Below are 13,034 nucleotides of genomic sequence, written 5' to 3'. Positions count from 1 at the left end.
CTCCTCTTGCACCAATTACAGACCTATGACCCTCAGTTTCACAGGTTCCTTTTGTTGTCAGATATAAGGAATAGTAACTAGCAGGGACACATAAGCTTTTGGAACATCCTACCCAGAAAACTTTATTCCTGTCTAGGCTATCAGTCCAGAGAAGCTTCAGGTTTTCCCCCAGATATGCTGCTTGCTTTATCATGGGAAAGGAAGTCAGGCAGGACTCTGAGCATGCCATAAGTAAAGCTTCTCTGGTAGCCACATTCAAAGAAACATGGATATAATCATAAGCCAGAGAGAAGTTTGTATCATGAATGCCCTCTTTGTACCTCTTCTTTTGTTAATGGAGGATCTCTAAAGCCAGATCCTTCTGCCAGCACTGAAAGGAGAGCACAAAAAAAATCCCTCCCTTCCTCTATCACAACTGCACTCGTTTGACAAGCACTCAACCCAAGGACATTGCTTGCCTTCCAAGGTGAAAGCTCTCAAAAAATTGATGCTGATGTATCTTATAAACTCCCAGTTTTTACTATCATCGTGGGATTCAAGTATCTGGAGAAGAGATTTGACTTATGAGAGATGGCAGCATTAGCAGCTCAAAAGTTCATTCATCCTCAAGAGCATATATATCAGCTGAAACGAGTTTCAAAGGACCGTTCACTTGAGCTGATTTACAGGTACACCAGCAGACACAGAGACACTTCTTTCAATGACATAATTTTAATAGGCCAGAAGCATTTTTGCTACTGCAGCCAAGATCAGGGTATTTTTTATTTTGTTTGTCACAAGGGAAGCTTTGCTTTGTATGTATTTAGCCTCAAGAACAGGGTTTCCTGACAGTATTGCCAAGAGCACGTCATTTTTGCAACAGAGGCAACACTGGGAGAATGATGTGCTTCACTGGTTTTGACTGGAGTTCATAAATGCTTTTGCAGCCATCACACAGAGGACCTGAGCCAAACTGTCCGGTTCAGGTCTGCTGAGCGGCCACGGGAGCCTGGCGCTGCCCTTCTCTGTCCTGAGGCAGGATGCAGCTGTGTTGGGCTGCCCATGCCTGCCAGCACCAGGGCAGACCGGCCCAGCTCCACCTCCAAGAAGATAAAGGTGCCTGCAAGGCTGCATGCACTGCCATCACAGGGGACACTTTGGAGGAAGCTCTGGAGAAGGTGCAAAAATGCTTTATTTGGGTATAACATTTCTTTCCACAGCCCCAGGGATCATGAACCACAAGCAGACTGTGGAAGTGCTGCCTGGGCAGCCGACGGTGCCGTGCATCAGCTCACCAGCAAATCCCACTCCTAAAGCAGCAGTGTGAGCAATGCCCATGCACAGCAAGCCTCACGGTGATGTGATGGGAGAGAGTTCGTTGAGGGAAAGGGTAAATTGCATAATATTTCCCACCCCCTCAGCAAAGCCTGCACTTGATGGGGAAAAATGAGGTGGCACAGTTTTATTTTTCTTATGTGACGTTTTTTCCCTCCGTTAGAAAGGGGAACATTTCAGCCCCAGCATTTTCACCTCCAAACTGAGTCTGTGGAACAAACTTTCAGCTGCTGACTCAGACTAACACCCAGTGCTTTCAGTGGGAGTTTTGCCCAGGCTATGACTGCAGGATTTGGTCACTGCTCCATACAAAGTCATTTTAACTCACAAGATGCCTTCTCCCCTGTTCATGGAAGAGGTTGCCAAAGCCCATGTTCTTCTGATGCTTCTTCAGAGCTCTTCCTTTAAGTCTATATAATTTTCTCTCTATCCCAAGGGTGATGGGGGAAAAAAAAGAGAGAACTGTGAATATCTAAGCTAATTCTTCATTTAAATTTCTCGGACTTAGAGGAGAAGGGGGCTTAAGTCTAGGAAACTCTAAGCATCACTAGGTAGGGACCATTTTTGTGGGCTTCTTCTGTAACATTAAGCATTTTGCTGGAATTTAACTGATAGTAACTATGGATCAAAACACTGGCCCTGTGAAGGATCCCATACCCCGCTGTCATGTTAAACTCGTGTTAAGCAAAATGCATTCATGCCATAAATATTCTAATAGCAGACAGACACATAGTCAAACTCGCTCCCAGATGCACTGGGCGCAGCCTGACCCAGCTGATCACAGAAATGCTTCACCCTGGAGCAGGGGGAGGAAGGGGGTGAAGATGAAAGAATAATTTTTACTCTGGTTTGCCTCAGATGTTTCAGTGCTGGGTTGTTGTACAGCAAGACATAGTCGGGCACTTGGATGGCAGACAGCCACGGCCCTCATCAGTAGCACTGAGGTGAAAATTATCGTGCTATAATTCAAGCCCTGTCATGCCTCATTGCTTAATTATACAGTTCTGATTACAACGGAATCATTTTTCTATACTATGTCCCAAGCTGACATCACTTTGATTAACAACTCATTTATCTGATTACATAGTAACTCAATAACATTTTGAATTGGAAGGAAACCAGGAAGCCCTTTCATGCCCATTCAGCTTCCTAGCCAGCGTGCATATAAGTACCCTGTAATTTCATCTTCTTTATTTATAGCATGAACAATGCTTTAATGACCTGGAGAATGGAACAAGCAGTAAGGTACAGAGGCTTGAAGATAATAAAAAAACATGAGAGCCGTGAGAGAAAGAGATAGACCCTACAGGGACCTGTAGCAGTCCTGCAGCTGGTGCCATCTTCAAGCTTATGTTCCTAATCATTTATTACAGAAGGGCTCAGAGGCCCCAGCTATGTCGTAGCACTATTATGTTCAGCTCTGAGCAGGCCTCTAATTGAGGAGAGTCTGTTTCAAAGAACTCGCAGTCTTAGGCTTTGATTCAGCAAAGAACTGAGGCATTAAGTCTCTGACTTTAGGCTTCATTATCATACCTCCTCTTGCAACACCGACTCTCTCTTTTATGACTCCCAGTGTTTCCCATAGTATGGTGTAGTTCACATCTTCAAAGTGCTATAAAATATAAGTAAATTAAGCTTTAAAACTACCCCAGTGAGATCAGCAGACAGTTGTTTCAGAGGCAGAAACTGAGTCATAGAAATATGAAGTGACTTACCCAAGGCCCCATGGTAAATCATTGATAGTAAGTCAAAGAGAGAAATGCAAGTTCCTAAGTCTCTGTTAGCCCACCACATGTTGCTATTTGTTCTTGATTCACCCATTTGCTTTAGGTAATGTCCTACACATGCCGTGGGAATAGGAAGAGGAGACCACTCTTAATGACCATATGGCCCTACCCATGATGGGATCCAAGGGAAAGAACTATGAGACAAAGCAACTGCACTTCAGCAGAAAGGCTGCCCATCAGAAAGGGCTGATTAAGTGAGATCAGTATGGCACAAAAGTGCACTCGTTCCATCAAAATCCCCAGTGGGATTCAAGGTGACTGGCATAGCCGTTGTTTGGTTCGTTCTTACTACTCAACTTGAGCAGCACTCCAGGGAACAGGTATGCCCAGAGCAATGGCTGGCATCTACCTGCAGCCATGCAGGCTTTCCATTGCACCATCTCTCCAGCAAACCCCTACCGAAGCCAAGGCATTGGTACCAGGACTGTTTAAACAATTAGAAATCATATATTCCAAAACTGTTTTTTATAAGGTCTATGCCATTTTTTTTTTTAATGTGGCAAAGCTGATTTTTCATTCCAGCTTGTTTAGAACAGTTTTGATAACAAAACCATGCTTTTCTACATTCCTCTCAACAATTTTAACTGATTAAAATAGCACTCCAGCTTGTAACATCCTCAGGAAAGGGATATGTCTGCTGCACGTGTAAGGTGATGTTAACAGCTGCCTCCTATATTGTTCATTGTCAGCTCATGATTATTGCTTCTCTGACCGCCTAAATAACATCTCTGTTGAATTTACAAGACACTTCCAAAGCCAGCATGTGGTCTACTCTGCATATAAATGGGGTGGAGGTATTTAATTAGTTAAAACCTGCAGGTTGCTCTGCATTTCCAAGATATAGCTATATTCATTAAACCTCCAATCAAGCCCCTCATCATGTCACATGCTGCACAAATGCATATAAAATCAACCATTTGCTGCCAAAGTTCACAATCTGTGTGACAGATCCAATGCAGCAGGTGTGGCTATCATGTCAAAAATTATCTTGGGAGTTCTCCAGTTGTTTCCCAGTCCAACATCTGTTTATTGACCTCCCTGCAGTTAACCTGTGTATAATTCCCATTTCTCTTCTTGACTGCATGGGCATGGTACGCAGCCTTCTGCAAGAGAAAGATAATGTTCATCGTGTGGAAACACTGCTTGTCTGGAAATGCTGTGTATACATCCATGGCAGACTGCAACTGAACTGAACACAAAATGGCAGCTGCATGAACCCTACAGCAGCCTCTAATAAATTTAGAGGGGCAGCAGAAGGAAAATCATCAGCATTTTACCACCAGCACTTTGAGAGGGCATGATGAAACACAAAAAACAAGACTTGATTAATTTTATGAACAAGCGGCAGGAAGAATCCACAAGAACAATTTCTAACCTGTTTCAAAGACACCAAGAATGGATCCCCGCCATACAGCCCATTGCAGTAACAGTTACTTAGCCACCTCCACCACACAAAGCCATCTGGCTTTGGTTTTTATCCACAGCCCAGCATTTGTTATTTGAAAGGCTGGCAAATATCTCAGGCCAAGACTGATCCAGCTCTGAGCAACTCTGGGCAGATTGGGAGCGTGGAGTGAGACACATCATCACAGAGTTCTGGGTCCACAGGTCATGGGACAAATCCAAATCAGTCACTCATGAACACCCCTTCCCTCCCCAAATTCAAGCAAATTTGCAGTATCCTGAAGGGCTGAAGCCACTGCATTTGCTTTAGACGTGTTCTGCTTTCTAATGGGGAATAAAATACAAATCGCGGTAAAAACATGATTGTGAAAACTGATTGCAGGACCCGTCCTGCTTCACTTCTAGCCCAAGGCATCGATGCTAGGGGAAGACAGCTATAAACAAACTGCACATAATTATTCCATTATTACAGTACATGCCTACTGCGTGGGTGGGAATTCTTCTCTTCTATCTCTAGCATGTTTCCCTGCATAGCTTCCTCCACCCACCGTGATCTGTTCAATTAAGTAACACAACCAAAGGACATTACCTCAATGTATTAAGAGGGGATACCAAAGCAACAGCAGACAATGTTTGAGGAACTTTTAGACAGGTGTGTATTCGTCTGATTAAAAATAATAATAATAATAACACTCCCACAACCTCCAGGTTCTTTACTGCTTTTCTTTGCCTTTCCAGCTTTACCAGGTGTAAGTTATTTGCATTTTATTATTATTTTTTAAAGAGTAATAATTAGGGAGGGTGTGAACATAGAAGCACACTACATCTGGCTACAACCTTTGCCAAACTTCAAGTCTTCCTTGCATTCCAGGGTTAGGATCAGGCAATTAAGGACTCTTGTAATGTGGTGCTGTGGAAATATGTATTTCTCAACTAGGGCCTGATTCTTTACTCATTCATATGGATGTAAATCAGGAATAACTGCATCAAATCAGCTGAATGCTACAGAGTTAGGATTGCAAGGAGCAGAAGCTTTCTTGCTTTCTTTTTCCAAAAAAAGGGGGAAATAGAATGAGAGCTTTCTTGTGGACAGTTTGCATTTGCATATTTATTCCCACAAGTACAGAGTTTTGTTTGTGTGGTTAAGGAAAAGGTGTATTAATTGGACAAGAAGCTGAAATGGTGACCAGCAATCTCCCTAGAATATCCTAGTTCTTCCATCAGCTGGAGGGCTTGGGTAATCAAACATAAGTTTGATAGGTCTTACTCTTTCAGTTGAAAAATGGGCTGGACTAAGTCTTTGTGGGGAAAATGTTTCCAACACCTCCATGACCCCAGCCTCAGTGGGCCAGGCTAGAGCAGATATGCAGTTTTGTCCCTCAAGAGTACCGCTACTGGATACTGTAAATGTTAGTGAATGGTCCTAAATGATACCTAGATCAGCAGTGTTCCTGTACGTTTTGTCACGTTATGTGCTTTTCTTCTTCCATTTTGACTAACATCACACGTACTAGGACGGGTACTTCACCCCACAGGGACAGCTTATACTATATTTGCCAGCCTCTGGTGTATCTCAGCAGTTTGACATTTCTTCTATATTTTTTGACACATTAGAGACCCTGGCCAGTTTCCAAGCTCTTGAATTTGCACTCAGCTTTCAGCTACTAGAGGACCATAAACTAATAGTATTCTACAATAGCAGGGACATGAGGCAACATCTTGGCTGGAACATCACTTTTCAGAACTGTTCACTTGTAGGTAGGTGGGTCATTAACTTCTTTAAAGATTGCATACCTCTACAAGCTCCCTTCCTATTGCACCCTGCATTTCATTAATACCTCTTTATGGAGTAAAAGTTCATTTCTTCAGCTCCAGCTCACTCCACATGGATTGTCCAACCTTCTGTTGTCCTGAACCAGATGCTACCATTTACAGCTGTGTGCCACAGAGGTAGGATATTGTGCTGTCACAAGTAAATGATGTTCCATCCTTTCTGCAGTGCTATAAAAGATTGTGCAAAGCAGAGGGCAATGGAAAGACAATTGCCTGTTTCCTTGAAGGACAACAGTACACAGTATATTTCTATACATACAAGGCAGCTTTCTTGCCCAAAAAGGAAGAAAACAGGGTTCATGCATTTTTCTGATCCCTCAAAATCTTTGCAGTCAGAAGTTTTTGCCCATATACATACATTACACTTCTGAAGTAAACAAAAAGTTCAGGGTAATTCTCATTTATCCAGTCCAGAATACTTCTGTTTTGTGAAAAAGAAATAGATCTCAGTACAGAGGAGATAGTTGTCCTGCCATGTGCAGAACTACTTTTCTCCATTAAAAGAGCATCATGTTACAATTAGCCAGTCAGGCTTTGAAATACAGTTTTAGCCTTTAGCTAATGTTGTAGAAAAAAGTTCTACAGCCTTTTAAACTTTAGTGAAGGGAATTATTTATGTCCAGATTAGGACATTAACATTTTGTCCTTCAGAGTTTGCTAGTACCAAATGAGACTTGTATTTATTATTTGCAAGGTGAACTAAAATAGTGGCAAGACTGGACAAGGAGGGTGTGACTCAAAAAAGGCCTACTTTCAGCAGGGCTTCAGAAGACATCTTACTATCACTAAGATCTTCAAAAACCCTGCTCAGCTGACATATAGAGCTACAGGCAACCAAGTTCATGCCAGAAGCAACTTCTTGCTTCTGACACTATCGAGCTTTTCGATAGCATCTTAACTAATGCCTAAATCCTGTCTGGGCAGGATTGAACCTAGATATTCTCCCACGTGTCTCCAAGGTCCCATACCAATAGGTATATTCTAGGTATACTGTATACATGGGCATAACTTCATGGCCAGGCCTCATACAGAAGACCACTGGTGAGAAGGTGCCATCCCATTTTAGGCCATCCCTAGGTGATTGCCCTTAGAATGGGGGATATCTACAATTATTCCCTTTTCCAACAACTCCAGAGGTGGAAGAACTAGAAAACAGGTGTCTTGTCTCCCAAATGACAGACCTAGCTCTGAATATCTTGGTACCAGTGAGAAGACATGTCCCTCTGCTCAATGGGAAAGGATTGTGCTGGCAAGTTCTAACAACAGAAGAGGTCTTCATCACATACAGTTGTCGTGGTTTAGCCCCAGACAGCAACTAAGCACCACGCAGCCGCTCGCTCACTCCCCCTACCCCGATGGGATGGGGGAGAGAATCGGAGGAGTAAGAGTGAGAAACACTCCTGGGTTGAGATAAGAACAGTTTAATAATTGAAATAAAGTAAAATAGTAATGATAATAGTAACAGTATAATAATGATAATAATAATAATGATACACGAAGCAAGTGATGCACAATGCAATTGCTCACCACCCGCCGACCGATACCCAGACAGTTCCCGAGTAGCGATCGCTGCTCCCTGGCCAACCCCCCCAGTTTCTATACTGAGCATGACGTCATATGGTATGGAATAGCCCTTTGGGCAGTTTGGATCAACTATTTTGGCTGTGCCCCCTCCCAGTTTCTTGTGCGCCTGGCAGAGCATGGGAAGCTGAAAAAGTCCTTGACTAGCATAAGCAGTACTCAGCAACAACTAAAAAACATCAGCATGTTATCAACATTCTTCTCCTACTAAATCCCAAACACAGCACTATGCCTGCTGCTAGGAAGAAAATTAACTCTATCCCAGCCAAAACCAGGACAACAGTCTATATCTGGACTGTCCTGGTGGAAGGCACCCCATTTAAGGGGCCTAACTGTTGGGTTTTCTTACCAGGCAAAAGAGAGCTAAACCCTGTGCTAGCGGTTTAACGCTCCCCCATCTTTGCATGGGAAGGAAGTCTGAGTGCCTAACCCAGGGCTGAGGATGCCACAAGACAGCAGGGTGCCTGAAAGTTAGGCAATACAATGTCTATGATCACATAAGGAGTTAGCCCAAAGGGCCTCAGAGGTATTTCACAGAGAAATGAAACAGAGTCTCTGACCATTGCAACACTTGCCATCAGAAACTGCAAAGTCAGCTGATTTTGCCAGAAACTTGCTGGTGAACACAACACAAGCATTGTCATCTTGTGCTTTCTACTTACACATGCTTTGAAACTGTAACATCTTCAACACTAGGCTGAAAATGTTGTAAATGTTTTATATTTCCCTTTTCCCCTATTGTTATTAAATCTACTTTGCTTGTTAGAGAAAACCCTCTCTCAAGAACCTCTGTTGGTAAAGTCAGTGAAGCAGGTAAGTGTTCTTTTCTCCATTTGATAGCCTCTTTCAAACTCGTCTTTCCAGCTTACCAGCTGATAGGAAAAGATGAGAGTAGCCTGATCCAGTACGCTAGGAACTTGGTTCTGGTCCTGGCTCTGACACCAGCTTACTGCCTGACCTTCACCTCCATGGAAATCCATTTCCCTCCCCCAGCTCTGTCATCCTTCGCTCTTGTTAGAATGAATTCTTCTAGAGAAAGACTGCTTCTCATTAGCATGAACTTTTTTTACTTAGCTTAGAAGAAGCCTGATATAAACTGGAGAGTTTTAATGCTTAAATGATGCAACTGCCCACCTAGGGGAATTTAAAGAAGCCAACTACTAATGATACACTAAAACATGATCCTCAGGCTGGAACTTCTTTCAGCTTTGGACCGACATCAAGAGACTGGAAATCGTTCCTACCATTTTGTTTGTATGTCTTGATTTTCCAGTTCTGGTATGAATGCAGCCAGCAGTAGCTGGATTTCAAGGAGGCCTGTATACTGCCAAGACAGATGATTTTGTGAAGCATTCATCATTCCATTTACATGAGATGCCCAGAAGAGTAGAGAAGTTAATAAGCATCTTTTAACACTCAACGGCCTGCAAGAGAGGCTTTCTGGGTGCATGGAAAGTCTGCACTGTCCCAACCTTGAATACACTTTCTGTTAGAAGAGAATTGCACAAGCTCAGATTTCCTCAGAAAACAGCAGTTTGTTACTGTGGGCTGCAATAAGTTACTACAGCTCTGAGAAATATTCCAGATAAGCAAAATCCTCAGTATGCAATACAGCATCTTTGCTTTCAGCAAACATGACAGTGCTGACCCTGCTACATCTGTGAGCAGGTTTGCATGACAGGCAGCTAGTCCCCATGGGTGGGATTCCTTCACCTTCACTTCACTCTCCAAAAGTTAAACACCAAGGTCTTCTCTAGTCACCTTAGGCTCGCTATATGGGAAGTCAGAAGCAATTTCACCCCAATTTCTTCTTCCCATTTACTTAATACAAAAGATTCAACATTGACTTGGTCAGACCTAGTCTTCCCTGTGACACACATTCATGTACCTTCCATCACACACCCAATGACGGCTTAGTCACACATGCTCGAGACTAAACGTTGAAATTGGAATCAAGGCCATCACAACACTTTTCCCATTATGGTGCTTGTGTTTCTACTACTCAGTTCAAGTGCTTTCACACAGGGTCATGAGTATGAATAAACTGATGTGCATATCACCACACCTGCATTTGTACTCAGTGTGGCTGATGCTTTCAAAAGTTAAATTCAAAATGGAGATTCAGATTACTAATGGACAAATGTTTTCAATTATAATCCTGAAGTGTCCACACAAAAAAAACACAGTTCCCTTCATCTGACTCCTTCTGGAGTAGCTATACTGCAATGCGATGAGCGCAACTGGAGAAAAAGAATCAAATTTTAGGCAGAACTTAGATTTTTGTGACCCATAAGCAGGGCAGTGACAAGGCAGATAACCACAAAGTGAATCTAAAGATTCAGCTTTGAACATGTTTTTCAACACTGATGGAGGTCTTTTTATTACAAGATCTGTCTGCTGCAACACATTTTGCTAATGAAATACCATCATCTTCTTTTACTGGTAAGTCCTGATTTTTAAGCACGCAGCAGAAAATTGGAAACATGCTGTGAATTCAAGCATTCAAAAATATATCCCAGAAAATCCTAGGATATACATCTGCTTGTGAGCACTGTTTGTACTGACAAAATTTGGGCTGGCATCTAAATCCAGGCACATATGAAAATCTTTGTTATGTCAGATTTCTGAGCCATGTGCCAGATATGCTACATGAGGTAACAAAAATCATCAAAGTGACACCAATTTTGCAATCAGGAGGAATAAGTCTCACAATCCTGTAGGTTTTTTTCCTCTGGTCAGCACAGAGGACTCTCCTTCCAGTTTCATGGCAAGGGTTCTGATCCAAGCAGAAGATCTGTCAGAAAATTGAGGGGACCCTAAATTTTAATAACATGAAAGTAATTTTAGAACTGTAATATGAGACACATAGGAGCAACATTTAGAAGCTGTAGTAGTCATATCAACAAATAAGGTTGCTGCTCCGTTGAACATGGGCATGCAAACAAACAGAAAAGGACTTGCACTTTTGAAGGATTAATTAAGTGGCAGGATTTACCTACGAACAGTAGAAAATAAGCATATAATTTATCAAGCCTCTGTCCTTCCCAAAAAAGTAACATTCTCATCAAATATTGGTTGAAGAAATCTTCTCTGTGATCTTCTACTCCAGCTGAATTTTCTAGTCCAATTTCACCCATTTCTCACAACCATTTCCCAGTATGCTTTCTTCTGGTTTTAATTAAGGCAAAGTCCGAAGATCTCCAGTCTGTTTCATTGACTTGCTTTTCATGGGCTTTACAGTAGGGATAGGATACAGAGAGTTGGGCATAGAAGCCACAGGAGGTAGAAAGGTAGGAAGAGTTTACTTGAAGGACTTAGCCTGGAAACTAAAGAAGTATCTTGTTAATAGAAGAAAACATGGTAAAGCTGAGCATTGCCTGTATGCACTGGTGTCATGGTTTAACCCCAGCTGGCAACTAAGCCGCACACAGCCACCCGCTCACTTCCCCACCAGTGGGATGGGGGAGAGAATCAGAAGAGTAAAAGTGAGAAAATTCATGGGGTGAGATGAAGACAGTTTAATAAGTAAAGCAAAAGCCACACACGCAAGCAAAGCAAAGCAAGGAATTCATTCACTGCTTCCCATTAGCAGGCAGGTGTTCAGCCATCTCCAGGAAAGCAGGGCTCCATCACATGTAACCGTTACTTGGGAAGACAAACGCCATCGCTCCGAATGTCCCCCACTTCCTTCTTCTTCCCCCAGCTTGATATGCTGAGCATGCCATCATAAGGTCTGGAATATCCCTTTGGTCAGTTGGGGTCAGCTGTCCCGGCTGTGTCCCCTCCCAACTCCTTGTGCACCCCCAGCCTACTTGCTGGTGGGGTGGGGTGAGCAGCAGCAAAGGCCTTGACTCTGTGTAAGTACTGCTCAGCAGTAACAAAAACAAACCCCTATTATCAACACTGTTCTCAGCATAAAGCCAAAACATAGCCCCATACTAGCTACTAGGAAGAAAACTAACTCGAAACCAGCACAACTGGGGAGAGAAACATCAGGCATGTACTAGCTCCTTGTTTTTGATCTTACCATCAAGAGAATCAGTCCTGTTGACTGTAGGCATTAAGGAACTGAAAAACTAGTAGGTATTGTTGAGCTCTGCCATGTTTGCTTACACAAGGAGAAGAATTCCTTCAGCTGAAAGAATTACTAAGTTAAATGGTATGGCCTGGTTTCAAGTAGCCAGATGAGATCATCTACCTGACCCTTCTGACCCTAAAAATTACAAAATATGCCCTACCTTCCAGATACAACCGTTAGGATCAGTGCCTCTGAAAGTCAAGCCACTTACCACATTTCAAAATTCAGGCAGCTACTCTGAAAATATAGTCTTTAGCGTCTTTAGGCCAAATATCACTTTCATTATAACCCCGCAGAAAGCACAGGGAGAGAATATATCCCTGACATTTCCATCTGGTTCTTCACCCCCTACTAATGTCAGGATGTTTCAGGCTATAGCATGGTTTCCTGCTTTATAATCTTGTAAGCTGTCTGAAACATCCAGACCACTGCAAAGGTCGATACTGGTTATTCATGTTTACTGGAAGATATATTTTCTTATAGAGCTTTTTGGATAATGTTCTTCTTCACTGAATCCAAACATCCAAAGATTTTTAAACGTGGAGGAGGAGGAAGCACCAGAAATTGCCCAAGACCTGACTCTCAGCTATGTGTGCTGGCAATGACCCTGCAAAGCACTTAAGCACATGCTCAACTCAGTGCACAGGTATGTCTTCATTGACTTTGTTAGGACAGGTATGCCAGGTATGCAACATCTTACAGGGCAAAGCTCTTCACACAGCAGTTCTCAAACACTTCCCTGTTATAACTCAGTTTCTGACATTCTCATGACTCTAAATATTAATCCAAACAGTTTAGTATCTGTTGAGTCAGGACGCCTCTTGTAACCCACTTGGGGCATGACCTCTAGTCCCAGAAGAACTGTCCTAGAGCCCTGCGAGCACACAGTGAGTTTCTGTGGTGATTATATGTCAGTATGTGACCACTACACAAGCAAGGAAAACCCACCTTCTCTCATTACTGAGGCTGGTTTGGGCACTAGTCCAGTTCTGCCAAGTCCTTTATCTTCCCATGTAGTTAGTAATCAGTTTGTTTCT

This window comes from Pelecanus crispus, chromosome 2, assembly GCF_030463565.1.
Source record: "Pelecanus crispus isolate bPelCri1 chromosome 2, bPelCri1.pri, whole genome shotgun sequence".
In the NCBI taxonomy this organism is placed as follows: Eukaryota; Metazoa; Chordata; class Aves; order Pelecaniformes; family Pelecanidae; genus Pelecanus; species Pelecanus crispus.
Note: the sequence above shows the minus strand (reverse complement) of the source record.